Below are 23,184 nucleotides of genomic sequence, written 5' to 3' on the forward strand. Positions count from 1 at the left end.
AGGTTCCCCCCGGGCACATAGGTGCCATTCGCCTTTATGCACGCACATACACACACAGGTACGTACATTCAGCTTCTCTTCTCACCCAACCTAAAATTTTTTCCTATTATCCTCCAAGCTCTGCCAAACCCCAGCTAATCCTCCCACCATTCAGTACTGCTCCAGCTAATACAGTGACTGCAGCTGGAGTGGTTGCAGATAATTCCCAGTGAGCACTACCAGCTCCAGGGGGCAGAGTTAATGTTTCATTGGTGTGTACCTTGATTCTGTATTTCCTGGATGTGAATTTTCCACTTGGAAAGGTCTCTGCTGCAACCAGGTCATCTTAACTCTGCATTAATAGGCTTTTATTATTTTTTTTTCCTTGTAACACTTGGAGCTGTTTTGTGGCAAGGTAGCTGTAATTATCTTCAAAGACTTTCTTTCAGAGTTTTTAGCATCTCGTGCTGCATATCATCTCTAGAATCAAACTGAGATTTGTAAAGCAAATTAGAATCCTAAATACTGAATACAGAAAGCTAAAATGTAATTTGACAAATAAAGACATCTACTTACAAAAAAGCACATCTCTGCAGCATCACAGAGTGAGGAATCGTTGTACCAGGCATGGGAGAAGAGGCTCTGCAGGTGCTGGGACAACAGGATGGAGCCAGGACACTGTTGTTTCAGGCCAGCGTTCAGTTTCTAAGGGGGATGTTGAAAGAAAGGGTGATGACAGCGCTGCAGGTTTGAAAGCTCTTCTGGGCTTTTAACCACCACCACCCCTAGGTATGTGGGATGAGCATCACCCTCATTTCCCGCCCTCGTGGGCAGCCCCACTGACACGGCCCAGTGGGAGGAACTGTTGACCTCCCCACCACCACCACCACCATCGGCCAAGCAGCAGCTGGGCAGAGTGGGCATTCTCGGTGCCACACACCTCCCTGGACCCCACCACACAGCCAGCCGGCAGGAGATGCCACAACAGCAGCCAAAAAGAGCCTGCTAGGAGCTGCTCAGCATTGTACAAACCCTACCAGACCAGCAGCACTGGTGTAATTCATCCCCTCAGCCCAGGGACAAGCCAGGCAAGAAAGTGTCTCCATCCAGAATAAATATCTATGAGGCTTGGGTGACCACTCCCTTCAATCCTACATCCACCCAGCGTGCCCACAGGGAGGCTTCTTCAACCTGATGCCAAACCAGAGCATTATGACTTTGTTCCAGTAGTTTGGCACAATTTCAGGATTCTCCCTTGATCCCCCAAGCCTTGTATCAATGTAAACTTCCCGCTGGGACTGAGAAGTGGGTGAAACAAGGTTCTGCAGCTTTCCCTTTGCATCGCTGCTCAGATGTAAATTGTTACACAGCAGGCAAGGCGGGAGAGCGGGCAGCCCCACACTTGCCCCAGGGGTGAGCAGGCAGTGCCAGGCACCCCAGCAAACCCTGTAACAGGTACCTGCCCTCCTAAAGGGAACAACCGTGTTAGAGGGCCTGCAGCTCGCCATCAGCAGGCACTAGCAAGGCGAGAGCTGGCAAGATCCCCTCCTCCTCCTCCAGCCTTCGTGACGGCTCTTTTCCTCACTTTTCTGCAAATTGATCAGCTCTCCAACCACGTCGCAAAAGTTTCCTCCCAGGTACCCTGTGTGACTGTCCTCTCACTCAGTGCCTAGAAGAAAGTGTAACCTGACGTGGCAGCAACATGAACCAGCCCAGAGCATTTCATCTCAGCACAGACAGCCTCAGCAGCACTGTTACACACGAAGCACACTCACCCACACGTCAACAGTCACTTGCAGGTGACTGCTGCTGGGATGGCTTAAAAGCAATTCCAGGTTCAAGCCAGCTATAGTATATATTAAAGCTTGGAGGTGGAGTTTTCCTTTCTCATCACTTCAGAACATGACAGCCTTTATTAGACCAGACTAAACGATGTGGACAGTAGTTTATGCTGACCTCAGTCAGAGGTTGCTCATTCAGCGGTACCAGAGATGTCAAAATTCAGCCAAGCAGCCATTTCTCCAGGATGACCCAGTTGCTTCAACAGCAACAACCATTCGGTAATATACTCATTTTTCCTCTCTCTCCCCACTGGCCCAATCCCCACTCCCACCGCCCATTCCAATGTCACTGGAAAATAATAATTCTTTATCTATTAAATAAAACAAACTATAGATTTGACTCACCCTCTTAAATAAACAGGCTTGAGCAAAGCTTATTTCTTTGGAAAATTCTCCCACGTCCTCTATGTCCAACCCTATCCTGCTGATGTACAACTTGGATTTTAATTCCTTAACTAAAGTGTTTGGCTTCTGCATTCCACTCAGAAGTTTAAGTAGAGACCTCGTTTTATCTACTCTTACAGCTGCTTTCTTACAATTACATTAGCTATCTATTTATTTTCCTGCTTGGGGGAAAAAAAATAGCCAAACCAGGCAACTCAGCCTTATGTCTCCTAAAGTATATATGCACTTTTCTATAAAGCGCTGCAAATTCTACAAAGCTTCATCCCCTTCTCCTCTTAATAAGACTCATTTTAAAGGGCTCCAATATTCCCAAGGAAATGGTTCCGCCTTCTCTTACTGCACCAGAAAACACATTTCAAACATAAACAAGCTAGCAGCAACCATATCTTTGTTTGGCAAATGGAGTAGTCTCATCACTTAGTCCTGTTCATAGCAACACACAAAGGAGTACTCTGTAGCCAGGGGTAATAGCTGATCCCATAATCTGGCACTAACACTTAGAAAGATTAATTACCCTATTAAGATCTTAGACACTACTAAGAAAATCTTTGTATAAACCTTTTAACTCACAACAAATGCAGCATATTTGGTGCCATCAGTTTGTTGCACAATAAAGGTTCTCACCCTCCCACACTTGTTCAGTTTTGTCTCTGTCTCCCATACTATATAAACACATGCACACGTGCTCACACACACAGCACTTCTTTTTTTTTCTTTTTTTTCTTTTTTTTCTTTTTTTTCTCCTGTTTTCCCGATACAAAGGAATAAAGTACAAGTGTGTTTGGAGCAGATAAAGTAAAAACTCCTTCTGTCCCCAAATTGGCTACCTCAGAGATTAAGCAGCAAGAGCAGACGCTCGCTGATTCAAAGGCTGCTGCTGTGTCAGAAACCAGAGGCACCTAAGCAGATTCAGGTTGTAATCCCTACACAAATTATGTATCCAAAAATATGAGGAGGGTGAAATTATTAAAGCGCCTTATCAAAGACAACTTCCAAAGTACATCACTCCTGATTAGCACCATCAGATGCCAATGCAAAATAACTCGTCACCTTGGCACGGCCTCCCGCTTCCACCCTATCTCACCCTGTCCTTGGCCACATTGTCACCAGCAAGAAAAGCTGCAACGGTGTGAACAGGCTTAGATAAAGCAGACGTGAGTCATCCAGCAATGTTTCAGACCCCCATTCTTGCCCCGGCTATCCATAAGGCGATTGCACGTGATTGAAGCCTGGCACAAGAGAGAAAACGCGTGCTTCAGCCTGCGGGGAAGGGGCTGGGGGCTCTCCCTGCTGCGGCAAGTGGGAGGATGCAGGGAATAACGCTGTACCTGCACCCCGCTCCCCTTATTGGCATCTGGGGGCTGAGGACCAGACTTTCCACTTGGGAAACATTTAGGCCGCAAGTCAAAGATGTGGTTTGATATTTCACAGTCCTTTCCTGAGGGAGCGCTTCCAAAAAGAGCATTGTAAAATCTCTGATGCTTCTGCCTCGCAAATTAAATGGTAGGAGCACCTCCTAGCCTAGATCCTAAACGCAATGGGCATCAGCAGTAACTTCAGATTGCCAACGAACTATCCATACTACAAAGATCACATCTGCTTTGATGCAGCCCCTCTGAATGCTTGTTGCCTGAGCTTACTATTTTGAAATCAAAATATATCTGAAGAAGCTGACCTTGAGAACATACCAGAAATTAAAAAAAAAAAATAATAACCCAACCAAAAACATTCTCATCCTAAAACATAGTTTTCTTATTGCTCATCATAGCTTTTCCTGATAATTTCTGGGCCCAAGTTTTGTCAAGGATGACTTCATCTGCCAGCAGCTGGCACGGGTGGGTGAGTGGCCATCCGTATGGTACGCAGGGAACATCATGGTCCTTCTCCAGGATTTGTCTGAATGGCTTTTGTTATTCACATCAGGCAACAGCCACACAAGTAGCTGCTGCTTTGCAAATCGGACCCCAACACCCAAGCAGGCTCGCCACGACTGCAGCGCTTTCCCCTTGAACACCCTCGGCAGGGTACAGCCCAGCCTTGCTATGCCATCACGGCGTTCATATAAGCAGTAACGGCACTATTTGCACGAGCCTGTGCTGAGGATGACCCATTTCTTCCTCCCTGACATCTGGTAGGTTTTGCGCGACTCAGTGGCCAGGACCGAGCGCAGTAACTCTAATAATCTTCCGCTGCCGCATCCAGGTCCCTCTCAGTGCCTTATGGCCCGCACTGCTCCTGCCGCAGCGATTATGGCGACAGCAGTTGTGCTGTAATTAGGATCCTCCTGGGCCAGGCAATCTGAGCGAGCAGCGGCGGCCAGCTGCTCCGCTGCCAGCCACATCTTTTTGGCACACCCTCCTTTCGGGCACTCATCCCCTCCTGGAACCCATCCTCTCTTCCTGACCGCCGGCAATGCTCGGGAAGGCTTTTGCTGAAGAAAATTGCCTCCTTTTCACTATCACCCACCCTGCCCAATGCTGCAGCCAGCCCAGGCTTTCCCCAAGGATGGGTGAGCCTGACAACCCGACAGCCCTGTGTCCCATCCCACAGGGACCTGCTGCTGCTTCAGCCCTTCTGTGTCCTTTTTACTGCCAGAAGCCACATTTTGTACATAGCGGATGCACACATTTCTTTTAGTATCAAAAGATAAAGGGGGGGGGGGGGGGGGGGGGGGGGGGAAGATATGTTCAATATTGCTCCAACCTGTCCTTTTCCCTTCCTGATAATGACCCAGTTACAAGTGTGACCACCTCCGAGTCACACATTAAGAAGCTCTCATTATGCTTTTGCCTTTCAATTTTTTCCAGAGCTAGAGTCCTGCACTATCCGTGCTTCCTTTCATTAAGGAATGAAGGAGAAAAAAAGAAAAAAAAAGTAAAAAAATGTGGAGTTTTTTTGTTTCCTACTGCTACCAACAATATATAATACCCTGCACTTAGAGAAATGAATAAACAAGCAGACCAATCACAGACCCACACACGTGCTTTTTCACTTTTGATTTCTTACTGTCTCTGTTTTTCTCTGGGCTTGAGCAACAGAAAAGCCATGGTCATGTTCATTCTTGGTCAGGTATGCTTCTTTCTTTATTATGATGATTTATTTTAGGGGATACCACCACCCTTGCCTGCAGTGCTATTCAGCACAGTGCTATGACCATGGCCATCATAAGAAAATCCAGAACAGAGAAGCGCCCTTGGTTTTCTGGCAGAGCCAGCAGCTCACTGCTGGCTCCTTCTGCTCACTCCTGCCTACCTTCTTGCAGGGAGAGATGAATGGTCCCCTCAGCCTGCGAAGCCTAAACCACCACAGCTAGGCAGTGCCTCTCCAGTGCAGAAAGCTAACTAGTTTCCATAATCCCAAGTCTAGGAGTAACTGGTATAGAGCTACCAGGTTTCATGAAACAGGTTCTGAAAACACAAAAATCATTCTGTACTTCCCATGGGAGCAAGATGACTTTACAGCTGTGTTCCTATTCCTAGGTTGAAACTGTCATCATCTTTCTCTTAAAAGAATTTCAAAATTACTATGCTTTCAAACAGAAAAGAAGTGCCTATGGTGCACTGCTTCAAGAATACTCTTAAGTTTCTATCACCATTTGCTTTTGTTAAGGTGGGTGTTTTTCTTCATTAAATTAGCTTTTTAAATACATATCTTAGAGTGAGAACAGCCTTCCCTTAAGCTGCATTTTTTGGAATGGTTCGATTTGTTTAGCCACACTGAACAGCCACATCACAGATTATGCTAGGAGACACACAAGAGCTGGCAGGTGTTTTGAAGGAGAATATATTTGGGGAGATAACGTGCATATTGCCCCTCTGTTCAGAAGGGTGCGAGCACATGGCTGTAGGCGTTAGGCACGTACCTTCACCCCATGGCGCATGTCAAGTCCTCTCAGCCCTTCACCCATAATTTAGTTACCAGAAGGGTGGGATGTGGCGGCTTCACCGCTGCACCTCAATCCTCCTTTCCACAAAAATCACCCCAGGGAGAAGGGCCAGAACTTGCTGGCAGCCCCGGAGATGGCTGCAGCCTTCCTTGCTCCTGCTGTACAGCTCCTTCGGTGGGTACCAGGGGCTAGGCAGACCTCCCCGGGCACAGCTCCCAGACCCTGCACGCAGCCACCTACCAGGATGCATACACCCCCTGGTCTGGTCCCGTCGAAGGAGAACAGCCCCCCCTGCCACAGTTTCACCTCTTCCTCCCAAAAAGATGCCAGGAGAGCATCTGCTGCCCTGCCCGGAGCGGGTGGGTGATGGTCAGGCTGGAGGAGCGCAGGGGGGTGACAATTCCGTGTAGTTTCCCTCCCTCTAGCGATGGAAACCGAGATTGCGGATCACTGGTGCTGAACGAGGACAAGAGGCTGTGGGGAAATCCCAAAAAAAAGTCGGGCATCTCGCCTTACGCTGGAGGAGTGGGATGACCCCTCAGCCCAGCTCCCAGACCCCAGCACCAGGAGACCACCACGTCCCAGGCTGGCAGCTCAGTAGCCCAGTTGTACCATCCCCACTCGCGGAGAAACCCTCTCTGCCAAGGCTGAGGGGCAGGACTCCCAGCTTCGACCCAAGAGGTGTCCTAGCACATTTCCTTGCACAGACAAGGACCAAACAGGATAAGCAGGAACGGCTCTGGCACTCTCACTGCATTTTGCCCGGGTTTAATGATGGAGGGGCTCATAAAAGAGCATGTGTCTTCGCAACACCGCTTGGCAAGGCTTTTCAAATATTTACAAAATGTATTTGGTATCCCCTGCTAATAATAGCCCAACAGGTCCCCAGATAGAGCACAAGAGACTGAGGCACTCTTGTTCTGGTTGCTATTTCGCAGCCTTGCTTCACAATGCTGAAAGACTTCTCAGTTCTTGTAAAAGGGTAAGAGACAGGGAAACAGATTGCAGAGGTTCCCGAGGCTGTTATTTTAGGAAACACTGCTTCATCGGTGGAATTGCACGCTTTCTCCAGCCAGAGTTGTGTGAGGTCTCTGGTCCTTCCTTACTTTCATTCAACTTGTTAAAACAGAGAATAAAAACCTGTAGAAGCAAGCTTGCTGCAAAGCGTTCTTGGGCTTGCGCCTCTGTAGAGAAAATTAATAATTTTGACCACACCACGTTTCTGATACTCGATGTCGAAACCAAAAAAAAACACAACTTCAGAACTCTCTGTCCTTGGCAATGAGCTGTAAGACTACAGCCCACCTATGCAATGGGCAAAGCCAGAGCCTCGCCCTTTGCTATAGGGTCAATCCTAAACCACCTGGGGCTACTTCAAGGAGACGAAAGCAAAGCCATGTTTATCTCTTATGCTCTGGGCTGACAAGAGAGCCAGACCTCGTTGTGAGTGCTTCCCGACAAGGACCTATGGGAGAAACCATGTTTCCCACACCCTTCCTTTGGTCTCTGTCGCACACACGGTCCCCAGGGGCCCGACGTTCCCACTACACTAGGAAAAGGAAGTCCACAGCATAAACCCTTTATGAAATCTTTGTGGGAACAGGGACAATGGAGAGGGGTTACTTTGTATTGCCCATTCTTGCAACAGCCCAAATGCAGTTCCTGTGCAGGGCTCCTATCCCGTTCTACATCCTCCCCACCAAAAAGCCACAGCCCTGGCCCCTCTCTGGGGACCACCCAGCATCACATCTGGGGGTCCAGAGCCAGCACCTCAGCTAAGATGAGGTCCAGGGACAGACTGGTGCAGATGGATGGGGATGGTCACTCCTGCCTTCACCACACTGATGCCCTTGGGGTGGCTGGGGACAAAGGATCAACAAAACCCAAACTCCTGCCCTGACAGAGGTGGTCAGCCAAGTTTTCACTCCTTGTATTCATCTGCTAGCATTGGAGAGGGCCCAGGCCTGCCTCAGCTGCGGGTCTTGCCTGGTGCAACCCAGCAGTTACAGCCTGCAAATGATATCCAGGTCTCGGCTGTATGTTTCCACTCTTTAAGCATCACTCAAGTCCCATTCAATCTCAGTTTGACTCCAACGTGCAACTAAATGCTGTCCTAAGTGGAAAGTGGTGAACTGGGCTCAGAAACACAGTTTTCCCAAAGTAAGTTTTAGGAGCAGCAAACTGAAGAGATTTGCTGCCATCAGGCACCACCACCAAAACCAACCCTTCTGGGGCAGCAGGCTGGCAAGCAAGCTGGTCCCAGATCGAGCTGGTAGGAGGAAGTTTCTCCTTCAATGCATGTGTTTTTGGGGTCTTTTTGCTCCTTTTTTGGGTGGTTTTTTTTTTCCCTCCCCCATTCTCCTCCCCCTTCACAGTGGAGGGGGAATGAAGAAGCAGGAGTCACCAGTTGTAATTTGGTGCCAGACGCATTAACAGCAGCACTCAGCAAGTGGTGAGGGTGCTCTGTGGGGCGCATCTGGGGCTCCAGGAAATCTGGAGTGGGGCCAGCCCTAAAGGAGTCACATCTCCCTCCTGTTTTCAAGAGCATCACAACAGGCACACCAAGGACACAAACATATTTTGCATGAACGTCTTGCAGAGGATGGCAATGCAGCCCAAGCAAGGAGATTTGATGCATGTGGACGGACATACATGCCCTTCCCTCAAAGATTTATGCACAGTCTTCATATCAGGCTCTAAAACTGGTATCCCAAAAACCAAAACCATGCTTTGTTACTCACAGTGCCCCACACAGCACAGGCTTCAGGAATTGCACAGAAACCCCTTGTAGATGTGTTTGTTGTCCCCTGCACTGCACTGCTGCCCTGGACTGAGCAGCACTGGTGGGACAGAAATGTGTCAACTGGAAAACCTCTGAAGTGAAATACTCAATAGCCATGGGTTTATACCCTTCCCCAGCGCACAGCAAATGGCACACCGGGGAGAGCGAGGAGATTCTTCTAAACAAATCTAAAATTTCCCCTTAGCAGCCAAAAGACATGTTAACATTGACACCAAAAAGCAGCAAGGATGAGTCCACCAGTTAAGAGAAGAGACATATAACTGCAGTGGGATTTCTAAGAATAGCTTCATTTCTCATCTCCCTCAAGAATTCCTGTGAAGAGCTGGAAACACGGGGGATGAAGCTGGACACATATAGATGTCCCAAGGATGCACTGAGGGATGTGCCAGGGCAGTTTCTACAGGAACATTCACTGCAGATGGGTGTTGAGTACATCCAATTAGTCCAAGGATGTACCTGCACACAGAGTTCAAGGGTGTGGAGCAGGGTTGCATGAGCAGAGGGATGTATAGGGAGGCCTGAAGGCTCATCCCATCCCCAGTCACCCCCATCCTTCCCACCTAGGCCAGCAGTGGCAGCCCCACACGCAATGTAGGGTCAGCTCTGACCATCAGCACTGTTAGTGCTCACGTTGACCGAGCTGGGCTTTGCTGGATTTGATTCACAAGCAGTGACATGCCATAAGCCCTGTTCCACCACATCCTGCAATGACAACTGCTTACCTGGGGGTGTTCATGGCTCAGCCAGGTGGGCAGGTTCTTCTGCTTAACCTTTTTCATCCGGTTGGTCACCCTCAGCCTCATCCTACATCCTGGACTCCCAAAAGCTTCTGCTGGCAGCCTTCACCAGCTGGAAAACCTCATCCACTGGCATCCCTTAGGACCCCTGAGACCTACAGTATTAACCAGGAACAAAGCCAAAAACCTGTGCAAAGGGTGCATGTCTGAATCCAAACTGCATATGCCTCTAAAGCAGCCAAACTGGGTCTCCAAGGGCACCGCCACAAAGCAAACCTGCCTATGGCATCACAGGCTGCAAACCCTCAAGACCATGCTGGACCCACCACACTCTGATTCCTCTCATCTGAGCCATCAACAGCCTGTAGCAGCACAGGGCCACGTGCTTTGGGGTGACTCAACTTTCTCCATTCCCAAATCTAAAAGAAAACCTTGGAAGAGTGAAGGAACAGCCACATGCTCCATTTCAGCTCAGCTCTTCTGGAGGCAACAAGCGCACACGAGTGTGAAAGCAAATGCACAAGGAAGATAGGAGCTGCAAAACATACATGAATGTGTGTGGCACCTATATATTTGATCTACGATGGTCAAAGCATCACCCAACACCACCATCACAGCAGCGTTTGACAGACCAAAAGCTACTCCTGGTTACTGGATACAGTAATTTTCTGCACAGATACTGCAATTTGTCCTTCAGAAAACTTCGCAGCCCTGTCATGAATCTCTATGATTTACAGTACCTGCTGCTAGCTGGAGCTCACAGATGGAGCGCCTGTACTCCAGACTGACAATACGCAGCCAGTAACGCTGAGTGGGGATGTGTCACCTCTATAAAGGTTGAAAATAGGACAAAAATATCAGAGAACAGAATAAACTTCTGGGAGAGGCTATTTTAGTCTTCTAATCTGAATACTCAGGCTTAATTTGGTATTTTACACTGAGCCAATTAGACACCCACAAACTGACACAGGACTGGTTTGCTGCTGATGAGTGTTCTGAGTTTGTAATTCTGCTGTCACTACACTTAGTCACTTGCTATTTCATGGTCAACTTACGGGTATCTTTCCAGGGTGGGAAGCAAGAAAGGGAACATAATATCTTCAAGAAATATTAATTAGGTTACTTGCCATTTTCAAACATCAGAATTTTGAGTTATGTACCAAAATTAAACGGTTACCTTAGTACACTAGGGAAACGGTGCGGGGAGGGGAGGAAGGAAATCACGTACACACACACGCTTTCCTGGTTGTTAGAAATAAGGCAATGTTTTTGTTATAATAACATCAGATCATCTAGGGGAAAAAAACCACCAAAAACCAAACAAGTTAGTGTTTGGTTAACCATGCTAATTAACCAGCCATAATTAGCCATTCAGCAAGGGCATAGGGTGCTCGGCAAGGAAGACACAACTGGGTATCGGTGGGAGTCTCTGCCACAGCAGTGCTGCGAGCCAGCGCTTCTCCGCTTGTGGCACAGTTTGGAAGGGACTGCATTCCTGTCTGTCATGAGCAGATCACTTACAAAGTGATAAGAAACATTTCTAAAGGAATGATGAAAAGTGTCAAAACATTTTAAGCGTTAAAAGCAACAAAAGATTTGATTCTGAGTTTTCCTCCTCTGCCCAGCCAGAACTATTGTCATCAAGTATGCCTGGATCTTCTCATAAGAATATTAATTTTTTTTGTCTTTTTCTCCTCTCTACTAAATTTAAAAATAAACCTATCAGTTTTTAAAATAATCCTGTAAATTCCAGACCTATGACACGTTTAATCAAGGAAACTGAGCCATCCTAGCAGCCAAAGCAACTTCGAGCAGACTTGACGAAATACTTTAGGGGATGTGGGCGCTACAGACATTAAGTGATGAAAAGCCTTCAGCAGCCTCTCATAGGTGCTACAGACTTAAGAAGGATGCACAAGATGATCCACGCATGCCATGCCTCTGCCCACTTTACACACTGCACACCACAGAAGATGCTAGAACAATCGCCGGTCCTACCTCACCAGTGTGACCCCAGCCATAGCTTACTTTTAGCATTAATAACCTGACCGGTGGCGGGGACATCCTCAGCCCAGGTGGCTCAGGCTGTACAGGGGGACACCATGCCTGCTTGGCACAGCTCTGACGGGTCATGCTGCGTGCACGGGGAGCTGCAGGGCTTGATTTCTGGCACAGCACATCAGCGTGCACTGGCACAGACACCACAACCACTCAGCAATTCCAGGTTAAAAGAGATAACTTAAAAGCATAAAGAATGGTCTGGATAGATAGACCTTTATTCTGGCTTTATCAGAAGACATTTAATAAGCAAAACTACCAAGCCTGCAACAACACCTCACAGCAGTTGACCTCCAGCTTTCTGGCAAACACTACCTTCCCACAGGTCAGAGATTTTCCCAGTTGAGAGCACGAACCAGCCAAGTCTGCCCTGTGACAAACCTGATGTTGCCTCGAGAGCACGTTGCCGAGCTCTCGCTGAGGAAGCAAGTGGTGCTAATGCCACAGCTGGCTCCTGGGGCACTCTGGTCCCACAGGAGTTTAGAGGGGCAGCAAACAGCCACAATCTGATGGGCTGAGGAGAAGGTTCAGGGCATGGGAGGGGTCTCAGCTAAAAGGGGTCTTAGAAGAACTCCACGCCCTCCAGAAAGCTTAGAAGAGCATGATTTTCCTAGGAAAAGGGCAGATTTTTGGTGACCTATTTCCAAAATATAAGAACCAGAAGTGAATTGTGTCATAATTTTGTTACTCTTACACCTTTTAGCTCTCATTTCTCCTCACACACTGATAACTCCCATCTAATTTATTTAAAAAAAAAAAAAAAAAGGCAGCCTTGGAGCTAGCATCACATATTTCCAAGACAGGCAGAAGCTTTTTTTCAGGAGACCCACAGATCAGTCAAACATGGGACTAGTCATTTTGTGGCTCCCGTCAGAAGCCTTCTTGCCCTGAAAGCCTCCATTGTGCTCCTGCGGGCAGCGGCCGATGCAGACCTCCAGCATCTGATGAACCCGAAAGGATCGGTGGCTGGAAGGGGAGAGGGGACAAGAAGGGTGACCCTCCTAAATAACTTTTTCAAAGTGAGTCATCCTTTCACTGACAGCATTAACATCTCTGCTCCTGCCAGCTGGGCAGCTGCTCCGACCCTCCAAGCAGTGAGGGAATGTTTTGTTTCAGAGACAGGGAAAGGGGGGCATGAGGGGTGGGGGGGACACACAACCCTTCCGCGTGTATGTGTAATTGCCGTATGATTTCAGCTATTTTGACCTAATAAGAGTTACTGCATTAGTCACCAGCCTTGGTACAAACAGATGGGTTTGCAAGAATTTAAAACAGAAGGGGAAGGAAAGAAGAGAGATGATGGATGCCACAGACCCTGGGGTAAAAGGGCATCCTGGCCACGGGAGGTGGGAGGGTCCCAGGCAGTCTGACCCCACTCCGAGCAGCAGACCCACAGCACCCTGGGCTCACTCCGACCCGTGGCTTTCCGTGCACTAAGGCACCAGGAGAGCTCATCCTTCCTCCAAACAAGCAGCCTCAACAGTTCCACTTGAGCTGGAAAAGTTTCTCATGCAAAAGAAAAAGCACAGCTGATGTTGTACGATGGTTTCTTTAAAAACCTCAGTATTTTTGTCACATTACAGGATCACAGCTTTCAGTGTAAAGCTGCAGCACGAGTCAGTAAGGCTTGCTTGGGGCACAAATTCCCTGGTTTTGCTCAGGGAACACACTTGGTGCCTGGCTGAGCAGAAAAGGCACAGCAAGGCATCACAGCAGCCTTCCTAGCCTCTGAAGGCCCTAGATTAACCAAACGTGAGCCTCAGGTCCACAGGGTCAAGCCCACCAACGCTAGGAAAGGAGATTCAGTGCTTCAGGAGTGGTCTTCCTGCAGCCAATATTTACTTTTCCAAACTGGAGGCAGCAGGCTTTGCCATCATGCACAGAAATATGGGCAGGTCTCTACTAAAAATACTTCTTCACCTTCCCCCTTTCCTCCTCCCTACAGCATGCCCCGCTTTCCCTCCAGAAGCTGCCTTTTTGCACAGGTCTCTGCTGACCCCCCTGCCAGTGGACACACACACACACACACACCTTTCCTGTGCACGTGCCTGGCTCCAGCAACAAACCACCACCCCACCAAAAAAACCAAAAAAAAAACCAACCAAACAAAAAAAAAACCAAAATCAAAAAACCACAACAGTCTTTTCTACCCAAGAGCTCCATCCAACTCCACAGGAAAACTCCCACTGGCTTCCACCCTGGCGTATCAATTCTCACACTCCTCCTGCGAAGCCACTAACTTTCCCCATGCCATCCCTCTATACCTCTACTCACTCTTGCCCTCAGCATCGTTCATGCAACCAGTGCAAGCAAAGCAGCATTCCACATACCTGCCCCACAGCACTTACCACAGCCCAGCCAGAGCCACTCCTGCCCAGGGCTGAAGGTGCGGCATGACAGCATGGAAGAGCGCTCAGTTAAAGCACAAGAGGCACGTGGACCACAACATCAACTGTCTGTGAGACACCTCTTCCCAAAAACGTGGGAGCTGGGCACGCTGACATCAGCCCTGAACATCGAGCCTGAGCTCCACCGTATGAGGAAAGGGAGGGCAAAACTTCTCGCGCTGAATTAGACACAGGTCTGAACTTCGGTGACAGTATCCCCACTCAATGAAAATTTGTAGGGACCTGCCCGAGCACGTACATTTTCATTTTGAAATAAAAAGAACAAATTTGGGAACATAAAGGTTTTAAATTGTTGATTGGAAGATTTGCATGTAGACAGAGTATTGTTTTCTTCTCCTGGCTCCCTGGGTAGCAAAACAGAAAAATTATGTGTAATTAAAATGGAAACAGTATCAATTAGCTGTGATTCTCTGAGCTGTGGAAAGAGTAAACCAATGAGGAAAAACTGTTCTTGTCCTCTGGCAGCCTCTTCACATCAAGATTATTCTGAAGATATCTTAAATCCACTTAAGCATAAACTATACGAACAAAATTTAAGAGAAATCTGTGCAGGTGGAGGGTTATTTACTAGCCAGTGTAATACTTGATCAAACATATTCTGAGGAATTAACTTGATTGCCAGTACTTGAGCTCATTTCATTAACATTACATCCTTGTCTTCCTTGAGTTATGCCCCTGACGTTCAAAGTCTAATCTAGAAAGGGCCAAGCTTATCTCCTACCTCCATAGAAAATGCCCTTCGCATCAACACTTTTAGATACCTGTAAAAAAGGACACACACAACAACAAAAGTTAACAAGTTGCTGTATCCAGTCACACACAAAATCAGGAGCTTAAAAACAATAAAGGTAGACTCCACAAAGATGTTGCCTTGAAGTTCCTTTAAGCAGAAAACATACTGTTGCACAATAACAATCGTAATTCTGACATGAGTGTTTTATTCCTCTTAAAAAAAAAAAAATAAAAAAAAAAAAAGACAAATAAATAAACCAACCGCAAAACACATTTTGGTTTTGATACAGACTTATTTTCTCCTTCAAGATATTGCCAAGTCAGAAATTGCATCAGTTAAGTCTATTAAGGCACTGTAAAAACAGCTCACTTGTCATTATTTGAGTAGTATGCTGAGTGCACAGATCAGCAAATATTAACATTCCTGGTTTATAGTAGTGTTTCATCTGAGGACACAGTTGGATCTGAACTTGGTGTAGACAGATACTTCCAACAGCTCCCTTTCATGAGAAGAACTGCCAACACGCTCAAAGCGAAGGAGATCATTTAACGCACTGTGGTGTAAATAATACATCCCAACCCAGCCATTCCCTAAAACACCACCAGCACATTGTGCTTCCACCTTCTTCATGCATATTCTTTGGCTCAGCACCAAAGGGGCAGAAGTACATACAGAAAATATTTGACAAAAAAAAAAATTAAGTAAATAATAAATTTTTAAAAAGTCACAATAGTATTGAGTCACTATTTGAAGCCATTTCATAGCACCACGAGCCCTGTGAAATAAGGAAAACTTCTTATGACAGGGATGGGTTGGGTTGCCGGGCATTTTTTCTTGATAGCTTGATGTTAACTTAAAATTATTTCTCGTGAACAAACAAACAGCAACTTGCATTCTCCAAAACCTCTGGACTAGCCTTCTGCTGCCAGCCTGGGGAATTTTGGCAGTACCAAGAGCATCCCGCAGAGCTGAGAGGGACAGTAACTGCATGGTCGAGAGGAGCCTCTGCTCTGCACCAAGGTGAGCGCCACACCACATGTCCTGCTCGTTCTCCACCACCACGTGCCCCTGCTGGCCTTCCTCCAGGCAGGGAACATGTCACCTCCATACCACCTGCCAGCACCCCTTCAAACTATTTGTCAAGTAGTTATTTGTGAATAATTCTTTTAGTGCTGACACATTTTATAACTTGGCTGCAGATAATTAACAAATAAGGGAAAAAAAATACAATCGTGCAGTAGAATAACTCATTGCTAATTATTCTCTTAGGTCTAAGAGAGCTTCTGACCTTCTCAATACGTTTCTTTTAGTTAAATGAGTACAAACAGATGCTGACCTTCATCAGAACAGCACTGATATATTTCCTGAGGAAACACGAATGAGAACGTGAAGACACGACCAAACGTATCCCAGCCAGTCACACGTTAGTCATCAGGAGCATTTTCCAAAGTGCTTACAAGTTTATGATGGTTTGTATTTCGGAGGGGGCTGAGGGGCACATCACACCTCTGACAACTCGAGTACAATGGTCTTGGGGTTGAACAACCGAAAAACCCAAGGACGCAAGACAAGTGGGTGTTTCAGCTCATTTCAGCTTTTGTTTTGCACATGTTTTTTGTCAAGACAGCTTCTGGACCATCCTTACTCATCATTTGCATCAAGTTTTAAACTAGGGACAGCAAGAACTGCGGGTTGGAAATGTGACACCACACATCACAATTTAATGAGGCCTCTAGGGCGATGTGCAAGGCAGCCGCCTTCCCCTGCATGTACACACACACTCACACAGTGAATCAGAACTTGAGAGCATCTTGCAAAGCACCCCAGGGCTTTATTTAAAGGGGGGGGGGGGGGGGGGGGGGGGGGGAAGGTGTGATTTGTCAAAGACACTATAGCTCCCTGGAAGGAACGAGATAGTCTTTCCCGAGTATTTGTGCTCATGCGGACTTAGAGATCCTTGTCAGGAGTGGAAAATGGAATCATTCTGGTTTTTAATCCAAAAGCTAGTCATTTTAATGGCAAGATTTCTACAAAATCATTTTTCTTGACCTGAAAGAGTACACACATACAGCCTCCACCAGATGTGAAAAGCAGTTAAGTCAGTATAGATGCTCCATTCAAGGCCCTCCTGAACAGAAATGCCAGCAGTACATAAAGACGGGCATTCATAGCATCCTCTTAGAGCAATTTCAGCCATCCAGCTTGGACATTATTCACAAACTCAGAAACCCAGGTTTCCTCTGCAGCCCCTGGAGCGAGGGGACCGACTGAGCACAGCTTGGGCTACCTGTGCCAGGCAGGGGCAGCTGAGCGAGGACCACTGCTCCCCACTGAGCACTTTTTGAGACATAGTGAGTGCCCTGTGTGTGACAGACCCCCTGCCATCCTAAATGCTGGATGATGGGTTTCCTTTCCCAGTTAACAGGGCTACCATCAGGTGATTAGGTACCTTAGAGAACACAACGGAAAATAAAATGACCAAAGGTACCCTCTCACATGGCTGCTGAGGTGATGGAAGAATCAGAATTACAATGATAAACTTTGCCTTTTAATTAAGGGGGAACTGACGAAAAAACTCTGAGCACAAATCCAGGTCCCAGTTTCCTTCAAAGGCTTCTCAAACCTGTATGCACTCCTCTACTCACCTACTCATTTGTACAGACTCAAAATTAAAAAGCTGCAAACACTGAGTAACTTTAGTCTAGCACAAAATTCATTAATTACAGAAAAAAGAATAAGCATCACCTTTCCATTTGCACAGCCCCACCTCTCTGCGGGCTCTGCAAGTGGGGTACGTACATAACCTACAGGAGCTGCCTGGTCTTTCCAAGCACAGGTAAACCACTATAGTACTTGTAGCACCTTGTTATGGAGGTTAGTACCCAATCCTACATTTTACACAGAATCTGATACGTGGAAATTAAGGGCTTTAACATCAGATTTATACTCCATATGTGACACTTGCCCAAGTGTCGATAGGAATAGCAGTCTCACAGACCGCTTTATCCTACCTGTGCTGGTGTGCTGCACATCACCCACAAAGAGCTGGTGTTGAACCTTTCAAAAGTTCATCCAAGAGCCTACATCACTGTGGATACATCCTGAACAAAGCGTTGGAAGGGCTGGAGGCATTGCCAAACCCCACAGCCCTGAGATGGCTGGAAATTCAATAGCTGAGAAACAACGGGAAAAAATAATTCAACATCTGGATGGCTAGAAAAGGCAATTCATGTCCTATACTGCAAAGGAAGGCCACAAAGCCTAAAGGTCTTCACTGCTCAACCCCATGCAGCATTTTGACTCTGGGCAGTATGTAATCAGGGTATGTATACATAATCAGTATGTAAACCCCATCTCCAGGGTACGGATCCCCCATCCAGAGCTCTGCCCCTAAGGACAGCTCTGCTGACCAGGACATTTCACAGGAAAAAAAGAAAAAAAAATAAGGGAAAAAAAAAAAGCAGTAAACAAACAAGAAAACAAGTCCTACCAGTTCCCCAAGCAAGGAAAAACCCTTCCTGGCACACAGGAGTGAAGCTTGAGATCTGTTCTGCAGCCTAAGCCCCAACAGGGATCACAGCACTGTCACCCCAGCAGAAGAAACCCTTCTTTAAGATCCACAGAAAGAGCAACAACTGAGGGGATCCTTGCACCAAGAAGTGGTCACTGAGCCCACACACCACCTTACTGTTAGAATCAAGCTGCATGCTTTGGGTGGGTTTTTCCTCCTCTTTTTAAAGCTGCAAGTGAAGCTCTCCTCTGCTGGGCTGTTCCTCTCTTCACACTGCTCCAATACCTGGAACACCATCTCTTATCAAGATGAAACTCACAGAGCCAACAGGGACCTGCCATCAGTTCTTCCACAGTAAACTGTTCGGGAAAAGGTGTCTACCTCTTCCACATACAGATACTTTCATGCAGCGATCAGGTTATCCCTCCATTTCTGATACACTGAATGCACTAGCCACTTTAGGTCTCATCTCATAAGCAGATTTTCCAGCACCCTTACCATTTTGCCAGCCTTCCCTTGGATTTTCTTTGTACACCAGCACTGATTGTACTAATAGTTCACAGACTTTCAACATGAGCTTGACAGTTATAAATAGAAGAAAAAAAAAAAAAAGAAAAAAAACCACCAGGGAATATCTAGAAGATACAAGGTTAATTTCCCTAAAGGCATAATATTTATATGACTGTTTACCACTTCTGACAACAGTGTCCCTCTTAGCATAGGTACCAATTGTAATCTACTGTTCTCAGGTTATTAGTCAGCATGTGTCTGGATCAGCACATCTAGCTGGAATAGGATGTAAAAGGAATTGCAGAGACAGAGAAGATCCTAGATCACCTCAACAGCACAAGTGAGCACAGCACAGCGTATTTTGAGTGCCAGCCAGTGAGACCACACTGAGTTGAACCACGGGAGGAAAGGCTTTGAAATACTAAGCAAAACTCAGTGTGACTTGTACCTCAGCAAGTAAAGCATTTAAACTCTCAAGCTAAAGATGGAAAGGGGAAAAACCACAGGAAAAAAAAAAAAAAAAAAAAAGAGTCTTCTACTAAAAAAACAAAAAGTTTTCAGAAAATCGCAGTTTCTTTTGCTCACAACTTTTAGTAAAACTAAGAAGACACTCTACTACTCCATTATCACAAACCTAAAAACAAATCCAAAACTCCACTAAAAGCAATCACCTACCCAAGACTTTTCCCAAAACTATTCTGCTTCCCCTAGTTGCCACGCAGAAAAGCCACCCCACAACACACAGCCAGCAGCAATTGAGCTCCCCTCACAAATACCTGTCTTGCCCACCACAGACTTTTGTGATGCTAAAATCATTAGTTTACAAATGGAAACAGCTGCAGGACTGAGGGAGTGGCAGAACTAACATTCCTCCACCCTCTTTTCTCCTTGCTTTCATCTTAGCACTTGCCATGTGCTTCATCTTTTGAGACTATTCATTTTTCTTTGACTTTAGAACCACGCTTGCCTTTGTCACCTTTAATGCTCTGTTTGCCTATTTTGTATTGTTTACAGAGCCAGCTTAAGATGCCTTGGGAGAGAAATCTACATTCCACTTTCATCTCCGCCTAAACATTATCTGTTATCCCTGAGGAAACCAAATTCAACTTTTGCAGTAAGAGCAGAGAGAACGTGGGAGGAAGGAGTTTGGAAGAAGCTGGGTCTGACCAAACCTCACTTGTTCATGAGGTTTGGGAGTGCAAACAAGAAATAAGGTCTGTGCCTGTGGTGGGAGGTGCAAGTGGGGACCTGTGAGTAACTGATGGGTTTGGAGCTGGAAAGAGATCCAGGGGCTATGAGGGTCAGGCTGGCAGTGGGATACCGCCTTTCTGGAAAGCTTGCCATTTCTCCAGCCTCTGTGACTCCTCTCCTTGCTCCCATCCCTTTTATTCCTCTCCTTGATAAATGTTCAAGGGGTACTTCAAAGTACTGGAAATCTCCTTGCTGTCGACCCCCTCACATGCTCCCACCTCCTCATGGCAGTGGCCAAGAGCTGGGCAAGCACAAGCCAAGGATGGGCTTCTCGTCTGGCAGGGGCAAGGCAGGCAGCGCTGAAGGCACTTCTCACGGACCACGAAGTCTGTGCACGGAGCCTGGATGCTGCATCTGCGGCAGCGAGAGCCCTGCTGAGCCAGGGAGGGAGGAGGGCAGGTACAGCCAGGCATGGAAGGGCTGACGGGGAGCAGCCGCACATCGCATGCTGGGTTCTGCTCTCTATTAATAGGGCAGCAGCTTCCTGCTCCCACAAGAGTCAGAGATGCTTTGAAGTAAAATCAGCTTTTCCGGAGACCGATCAAAATAGAAATTCCAAGCTGCCTAAATCTGCAATGGAAATTTCAATCAACACCAAGTTTTTAAATAAAATTTGGACTCTATTCTGGTTCAATATGAATTGATTAAAGAAAGCAGATACACAAATTAGTCTTTTGGTCAGTTTTTGCTCTACATTAGCTCCAGTAAAAAGTTCCTGTAAAATGAGCGTTAACTCCCAGAGATCCCAATCCCTCACTAGTCTCGAGATACTGTCGAAGATACCAGCCATCAGCCCAGAGGAAATAAAGAACCACTAGAATGTTCGTACAGGTAGAGACCCCCTTCTCCAGCTCCGGCAACTCCCAGTTGGCAAAATTCAGCCTCCCAAAGAGTTAACGTTCCATGGGTCAATAAAGCATGATTGATTCATAGATAACGTGGCGCTGCCTTTGGGAGAGGGAAGAAGCCATCTCGAGAGAGACAAGCGAGGCAATTGTTTGCTTTCTCTGGTGTTCACAGAGTGCCCTGCGGTAACCCTCGTGCTCTGAAATACTCATATTGGTTATTTCGAAGTTGGGTGCAGAGCTGTGCTTTCCCATGGCTGCCACTAATGACTTGCAGCTGTTGCTAATCTGTGCCTCTGATTTCCTTTGATTACTATGTGTATTGATGCCTGTGGTAAATAGGCATCTGCCAGGTGCCAGCACAATCAGGGGGAAAATATAAAAAGTTCCCTGTTTCAAATTCAATGTGACATTGTGCTTGTCGAGAGGCAGCCGTTTAACTATTTAAGGGGAACAGTTTCCTGGGCTCTTTGCTGGCCTCCTGGCTATGGAGTTGATTCTCGTGCATTTTGGTGACAGCAATCCCCCAGCTCCCTCTCCCAGCCCCAGCTGTAGGAAATAGCCACAGGGAGAAGCTGGTGGCTACGGGAGCCGTCCCAGCCGTGTGACAGCCCACAACAAGTGATTTTGGCTCTGCTAGCCCAGCAAGGGCTCTCTGCCTCAACTCATTCCCCTCGCCCAGGCGCAGCACCCCCGAGCCATGCAGGGACCCCTGCTCCCGCCAGGACCTGGGCTGGCCACTGCCCCTTGCTCCTCGCCACGCGCTGCTCCTGCTTCTAACCGTGCTAAAGGCAGTGGGGCACCTCTGCCCCCATCCCAGGGGAAAACCAGCAGGGTAGAGGCTTCCCACAGCTCATTAAGAAAATGTCTGAATTGCCAGCAGCCAAGGCTAGCGTTACATTTTCCCAGAAGGAAGCACAAGGGTCTCACAAGAAGAAACGTCCCTGGAAGTCTCCCCAGCAGGCTGCTGTAGGTGACCTATTACGAGCGCTCGTGTTTTGCCTCAGCGCCAGAGCCCCTCCAAATAATTTCTCAGGGTGTTTCTCATTCCCCCCCTGTAGCAGCAGCCAGCTGAAGATACCACACAGCTGCTCCTCGCTTCCATCCATCATCCTTCTTCCTGGTAGCAGGTAATTATTTCCAGCTGTTAATTACCCAAGACCATCACACCTGACCCATATTGTTTGCCTTTCATTTGCACCTCATGTGTGGAAAAGAAATAAATAAAGGAAAGCCTCAGAAAGGCAGCAGTTATGTGCTAATGCTAGAGAAAGGAGCAACCTGCCCTCTCAAAAGCTGCTTTTGTGGTTCCCTCCATGTGCATGGGTTGCTCTTTGCTTACGTGCCAGGTTGCATTTCAGGGGCAGCAATGAGCTGAAGGCTTAGGCCTCCTAGAGCATGCGTAGGTGTTCACAGCACCGGTGCATCTTTGCTTCCCTGTCTGCTCAGCTTGCTTCCCCGTGTGCTGAGAACTGCCCTGGGCTCAGGAGGGTGGGGAACCTGTGGAGCACAGCAAAGGAGGCAAGCCCCTGCCTCACAGCGGTGCTGGAGGAGAGTCCCAGAGAGCCACATTTGCTGCAGGCAAAGTGTTTTGGTTTAGGTTAGAAAGGAGGGAGTGCTCAGCTTAGGAGAGGCTGGTGATGTTGCACCTGAAAAGTCAGAGGGTAAGTGACTCCAACTAGAGTTACATTCTCTGGAGCAGAGTTGTAGCTGTATGCTGATATTTCAGACTTCCTTCCCACTGGGAAAAGAAGGCTGAGAATTTAAGTCACCTATCCAAATAGGCATGCACAATTTCTATAGCTAGAGCAATTCACCTTAGCTACCAAAAAAATTAAGAGTCAACGGATACATATCATCCTGTTTGATATTATCATTGAAGTTTTGTGGAAAGCACTAGATCTAACCCCTTATAGATCATTGGAAGAGGAAAGTTGAGCGTACCTACACTCATAAAACAAGGCAAATAAGATGTCTTAGAAACCAAATTGCTCTCTGTTAAAAGGGATAGGGCTGAGCTCTGTTTCAAAGAGCTAGGATGATGGAGTTGGAGACAAGCTAATCCAGGTGCAGAAGGAGAAAAGCCCTTCACAGGTGTGCCACAGTGCACAGCCCATGGAAGGGGTGGAAAATGGGGTTTTGAGTTAGGGAGCACACTGCAGGGGACTGGGATTTTGAATAAAGACACAGCCTCATAGTTGTCTGAGTCCTATGAAG

The sequence above is a fragment of the Falco naumanni genome, chromosome 3 (genome assembly GCF_017639655.2).
Source record: "Falco naumanni isolate bFalNau1 chromosome 3, bFalNau1.pat, whole genome shotgun sequence".
NCBI lineage: Eukaryota > Metazoa > Chordata > Aves > Falconiformes > Falconidae > Falco > Falco naumanni.